Below are 7,030 nucleotides of genomic sequence, written 5' to 3' on the forward strand. Positions count from 1 at the left end.
AGAAGTGCTTGTTTGTGTTTTTGAATAATTATTGAAAATGGATGATGAATTTCACTTTGTGGTTTTTATGTTGGTTTTCCTTTTTTCTACCGTTTTGGTAGGATGTGTTAATTCTTCCTGTGTACACTTAAACTTACAATTAAAGTTTATAAGTTCATTCGTGATAATTTTTTCTTTATCTTTCAAAATATGTAAACATTCATAATCCCATAAATCACATATTTACAATTAGTTGAAATCAAAACTTTCTCCTTAGGAACCAGGGGAAATATTAATAGTTTACAAAGTTGTTGTTTGGCATTAATGATAGTGAACTGTTGTTATATATTACTAGTTACGTAACGTGCAGAATAAAAATGGAACTCTTAAATATATTGCACAAAAAGAGAAGGAGAGGGTGAGGTTAATTACAATTAATTTTCAATGCACTTTGAACTAAGGGAGTAAATTTCATATTGTACTAGTTGATATTTGCTATATTAGTACCTAAGCCAGTGCAGAAATGCAACTATTTCATGCTCAGGGATGGAACTGTTCAAGGGCTGAGGGAGGACATGCCCCCCATACTCCCCCCCCCCCCCCCCAAAACCCCAACCCCGACACACACACACACACACACACACACACACACACACACCACACACACAACACACACAACTTTTGAAAAAAAAAATACTAGCATGTATATTAACAAAAAGAATTTAAATTCTGTCCCTTAAATTTATAAACTTGCCCCCCCCCCCCCCCCCCAAAAAATTTACAAATTGACCCAAGAAATCCAACAAATAGATAACAAGAAAAATCTATAAAAAAAAAATGCACATATCCAAATAATGAGAAAAATCTTTAGACAAATCATAAATTCAGTCTAAGCAGAAACAATAACAACAAATCAATTACAAATCCTCGCAAAAAAATCACAAAAACCCAATAACATTTACCCATAGAGACAACTCCTGTGCCACATATTGATCACTCCATCTGCACATTAGTTAGGCTTTAAAAATATTAAGACATGTCAATTGACTTATAAAACTCTTGATTATAAAATCCTGTGGGGCCCAATAATTTAAGGGCCAGGCCCAGTTACTCCTGGAGAATCCGAAGGCCCCAGCCGAGGAGAGCTGTGGCTCAAGCTCTACAATACAGAGCACAAGGCAGTTTTGGGAGGCAGCCGAGGACATTTCAGTCCTCGGCAGATCCAAAATCTCACCGGAAAAGAGGGGTAAAACTGGTATAGGGCCAAACCTAAGAGAGAATCTAAGAATATCTGGGAAAGCTGCTCTCATTGCCATTCAATGCCCTGCCCCTGACAGAGTCGTATTCTTCAGCTTTATCAACCATCCCCAACAATTCTGGGATGGAACTGATGGGACAAATGTCAGTCTTGTAAAGGTTGACCCTACACGTGGACGAAGGACAGCGAACACAGGCTGGTATAAAAGAAGGAGCAAGTGAATCTGGTGGGGGGGGCTCTCTGATCCCTCTTCGAAAAAAGAAAGACTCCATGGGTGAAGACACCTGAACAGCACATGCACATCATAGAGGAAACCCACCGTTGGGTAACCGGGGTAAGACCTCAAGGGTCCTCGGATCAAGTCCGAGGAGCCCAATCTCATAGGACACGACGCAGTTGGGCTTAAATGCTCAAAGCCCAACTCCATTTTCCACGGGAATTCCTCTAAAATCAAGACCGGAACACCGCCCCGCGACCAAAGCCAAGCTTCTCAAGCCCACTCTCTACAACTCATATTGTGAGGGATCTTTCATGTGCGAGCCCAACAACATTATTGGGCCGTAAAGGAATCGTGTCACTACAATTGGCGCCGTCTGTGGGAAGCATGCGCATTGGTGCAGGTGGCGGTGGAGTCAACTCTCTAGCAAGCAAAGGTTCGCGGAGCATCCTCCGTCTCCGGCGACATGCAGTTGTTGTTCCGACATAAACTTCTGCTAGGGGCTACGCCTTGAAGTGCCAATGGCGCGGGCAGCCCTAGGAGCTTTTGGTCTTAAGCCAGCTCTCCCCGCCCTGATCCAGGGGCTTACGTTCGAAAAAAAAAAAAAAAAAAAAAAAAATCTTAAAGTTTTGGACAGAACCAAGGCCTTGCATGGTCCACGGACTCAAGCCTATGGGGAAACCAAGTACAAAAAAGAAATCTTAAAAGTTTTGGACAGAACCAAGGCCTTGTATGGTCCTCGGACTCAAGCCTATGGGGAAACCAAGTACAAAAGAGAAATCTTAAAAGTTTTGGACAGAACCAAGGCCTTGTATGGTCCTCGGACTCAAGCCTATGGGGAAACCAAGTACAAAAGAGAAATCTTAAAAGTTTTGGACAGAACCAAGGCCTTGCATGGTCAACGGACTCAAGCCTATGGGGAAACCAAGTACAAAAGAGAAATCTTAAAAGTTTTGGACAGAACCAAGGCCTTGCATGGTCCACGGACTCAAGCCTATGGGGAAACCAAGTACAAAAGAGAAATCTTAAAAGTTTTGGACAGAACCAAGGCCTTGCATGGTCCTCGGACTCAAGCCTATGGGGAAACCAAGTACAAAAAAGAAATCTTAAAGTTTTGGACAGAACCAAGACCTTGTATGGTCCTTATGGGGTACAACCTATGGTCCTCGGACTCAAGCCTATGGGGAAACCAAGTACAAAAGAGAAATCTTAAAAGTTTTGGACAGAACCAAGGCCTTGTATGGTCCTCGGACTCAAGCCTATGGGGAAACCAAGTACAAAAAAGAAATCTTAAAGTTTTGGACAGAACCAAGACCTTGTATGGTCCTCGGACTCAAGCCTATGGGGAAACCAAGTACAAAAGAGAAATCTTAAAAGTTTTGGACAGAACCAAGGTCTTGCATGGTCCACGGACTCAAGCCTATGGGGAAACCAAGTACAAAAGAGAAATCTTAAAAGTTTTGGATAGAACCAAGGCCTTGTATGGTCCACGGACTCAAGCCTATGGGGAAACCAAGTACAAAAAAGAAATCTTAAAGTTTTGGACAGAACCAAGGCCTTGCATGGTCCACGGACTCAAGCCTATGGGGAAACCAAGTACAAAAAAGAAATCTTAAAGTTTTGGACAGAACCAAGGCCTTGCATGGTCCTCGGGTTCCTATGGGGAAAACCAAGTACAAAAGAGAAATCTTAAAAGTTTTGGACAGAACCAAGGCCTTGTATGGTCCTCGGACTCAAGCCTATGGGGAAACCAAGTACAAAAAAGAAATCTTAAAGTTTTGGACAGAACCAAGGCCTTGCATGGTCCTCGGACTCAAGCCTATGGGGAAACCAAGTACAAAAGAGAAATCTTAAAAGTTTTGGACAGAACCAAGGCTTGCATGGTCCACGGACTCAAGCCTATGGGGAAACCAAGTACAAAAGAGAAATCTTAAAAGTTTTGGACAGAACCAAGGCCTTGTATGGTCCACGGACTCAAGCCTATGGGGAAACCAAGTACAAAAAAGAAATCTTAAAGTTTTGGACAGAACCAAGGCCTTGCATGGTCCACGGACTCAAGCCTATGGGGAAACCAAGTACAAAAAAGAAATCTTAAAGTTTTGGACAGAACCAAGGCCTTGTATGGTCCTCGGACTCAAGCCTATGGGGAAACCAAGTACAAAAGAGAAATCTTAAAAGTTTTGGACAGAACCAAGGCCTTGCATGGTCCACGGACTCAAGCCTATGGGGAAACCAAGTACAAAAGAGAAATCTTAAAAGTTTTGGACAGAACTAAGGCCTTGCATGGTCCACGGACTCAAGCCTATGGGGAAACCAAGTACAAAAGAGAAATCTTAAAAGTTTTGGACAGAACCAAGGCCTTGTATGGTCCTCGGACTCAAGCCTATGGGGAAACCAAGTACAAAAAAGAAATCTTAAAGTTTTGGACAGAACCAAGGCCTTGCATGGTCCACGGACTCAAGCCTATGGGGAAATCAAGTACAAAAAAGAAATCTTAAAGTTTTGGACAGAACCAAGGCCTTGCATGGTCCACGGACTCAAGCCTATGGGGAAACCAAGTACAAAAAAGAAATCTTAAAGTTTTGGACAGAACCAAGACCTTGCATGGTCCACGGACTCAAGCCTATGGGGAAACCAAGTACAAAAGAGAAATCTTAAAAGTTTTGGACAGAACCAAGGCCTTGTATGGTCCTCGGACTCAAGCCTATGGGGAAACCAACTACTGTCTGCTTTCGGATCTGCAGCACCAAAAAGATCAATGCAATATAGGGCAATATGTCGCCTGAAACACAATCCGAGTTCTCTACTGCTCAATCAACTCCTTGGACGGTATTCTCGTACTTATCACAGAATATTCAATTGTCACCTCTGTTGGTTTCCTAAGTTTAACTCACTATGAATTATCGTCGTAATGCTTGGTAGTGTTGGTAAATTAGAATTAGTTGGACTATGTTTCAAGATTTCCCGCTCTAAGTATCATGGAAGAAACACACACATGGAGCACGCCCCTTCACAAAGTAGTGTTGCAAAAAGAATAGTATTCAAAACAAGTAAATAAATTTCCCTTTTTACTAAAACAAAGAAACAGTACAGCATACAATGAAAAGCTGGAATCAACTTATGTCAAAGCTGACTACATAATAGAAAGGAAAGATACAAGAGAATAAGATAAGGCCGAGGAGGCAGCACAGAGGAGAGGTCGGCTACTGCTTCAAGACCTTGTTCTTCCTCAATGCTTTTACATGTCCATAACTCAGGCAGCAAAAGAACCCAACTTGAGCCTCACACCACTGAAGGAAAGGTGCAGGGAGCCGGAAGTTGAGGAACCTTCACCAAAAATTTGCCTGCAACGAGGCAGAGGCGCTGGTGGCGGAGAATCTTTCTTCTGACACACCAAAATTCTGGCATGAACAGAACCTGCTTCGGATTTTGACTAAAAGAGGGAGAAACACCCTCTCCCCTCTGTCGAAATGGAAATTTCTCTTGAATTTATGCTTCCTTGGCCCGTACGTCACTCTGTTGAGTCTCAGGAGGACACGGCGCCTCTGCGGTGGAGAAAGTTCTTTTTCCCTAACCCTCGCCTCAAACATGATTTACTAAGGGAGGAAGCTGAAGGACTTGTGCGTAGGTAAAGCAACTTTCTCTCCTATTTATTTGAAAAGATGAGGTGGTGGCATTTAATTCACGCAGCGTCCCAAGGAGCGCTACAGACAAAATGTCTCCGGCTCGATTTCCAACGTCATCTGCAACTATGGGATTAAAGGAGTCTGGGGAAGGCACACCTCGAACACTGGGACGCCAAAAGGTACCGCGTGACCCAAGACTACGGAAATACCTCTTAGTCTGTGGGCCTAGTAAATTCGTGACCAAGGCCCGTTCTGCATGGGGGCCTAGGGACTACGACCCACGACGAGGGATAGCCGATGCCGAGGACAACCTCCTGCTCGGCAACTTATGAGATACCTGAGGAAAATGGATAAATTGAACCAAGGCCTTGTATGGTCCTCGGACTCAAGCCTATGGGGACACCAAGTACAAAAAATTATTACAAGTTTTGGACAAAACCAAGGCCTTGTATGGTCCTCGGACCCAAGCCAATGGGGAAACCAACTGCTCGGATAAAAAAAAAAAGAAGTTCGAATTTCGTAAGATGGGCTACTTGGTAAAAACGTCAGATCACTTCGTCCACGGCTTAAGCACTATAAAAGACTAAGGCCAACGAAGGTGTAAGGGAGGTGGAGGAACGCCCCAGTATTCAGTAGCCTAAGAGGGCTGTTCATTTGGTGGGTGATATGCCTTCAAATGGTTACTTCTCACACGGCATCAAGCCTTCGGTTCTCTCCTCGGATAGCACGGGTAAGTATTACTTTTCACTGGTCGGCCTTATTGTGCCAAGCACTTCTATTAAAGTTATGGCGACGTCTATTTATTATCAAGTATTTTGGTCTTAGTCGTCATTGATTTAGATGCTATATTATTGTGTCGAGCAGCGCTTATAAATATATAAAAACGTAGAGACAGAATGTGCAAAATGAAATAATAACAATTTTTATTAATATAAGAAATTATTACAACATACAAAGAGGGGCTCAAACAAGCCTATACAAAAGGTGAACTGCCGAAGCAACAATAACATCCGCAGTACAGATAAGTAAACGGTCAGGCGCCTTTTAAACTCGTCTTCAAAGTCTCTCCAATCTCTGCCTCATTGCTGCTCATATTAAGAGAAGAACCCTCTTTGGAAAAAATGAAGGAGAAGGAAATAGTAAGAAAGAAATCAATGAAGAAGATGGAGGAGATGAATGAAGAAGATGGAGGACATGAGTAAGAGAAGGAGGAGAAGAAGAGGGGAAAAGATGAAAAGAAGGAGAGAGGAGCAAAAGAGGGAGAAGGACAGCACCAGGACGAAGCTGGTGCTGGGAAGACTAGGAGAGGAAGGCGGAGGAGGGCACCAGTGAACAAAGAGAGGAAGAAGCAGAAGCACTTAGCCCCTGCCTCGGCCCTGACTCCTAACACACTGGTGCCATGTTAGGTATGCTCGTGAGGAGCCGGGTGGTGCTGATAGTGGGTGTTCTCGACTCGGTCACGCCGAAAGTTTGACGTGACAAGCCCCTGCTTCGGATTTTGGCTGGAAGGGAGGCTGGAAAAATCTTAAGTCTGCGCCATCCTTGCCCTGATCGAGCCATTTCGAGCTTTATTGGAGCATGGTGTTTTGAGGAGAGGCATGGTTCCTTCATCACTCGTTATGGTAGACGTATACTGATACGGTGTATAACAATCGGGCTAAGCAAACGCTAAAGGAGGCTATGGGTTTCAGATCTCAGAAGGATGGAAAGGAGTCTGCATGAAAGTGATGGCCTCCTGCTTGCCTTCTTATAAGAAGGGCAAAACGGGGGGTATTAAATGCATTCAGGGTTTCCAAAGGAATCTGAAGAAAAAAGATGTGTCCGTTCCACTTCCCCACCTTATCAGATGAGCCGCCGGACATAAATGAGCCCCGTAAAGGGAAATCATTAAAGGCGCGTTTTGGACAGCCAAGCGGCAGGAGTAGATCACGAGCGAATTAAAGGGAATTC

The sequence above is a fragment of the Quercus lobata genome, chromosome 11, assembly GCF_001633185.2.
Source record: "Quercus lobata isolate SW786 chromosome 11, ValleyOak3.0 Primary Assembly, whole genome shotgun sequence".
In the NCBI taxonomy this organism is placed as follows: Eukaryota; Viridiplantae; Streptophyta; class Magnoliopsida; order Fagales; family Fagaceae; genus Quercus; species Quercus lobata.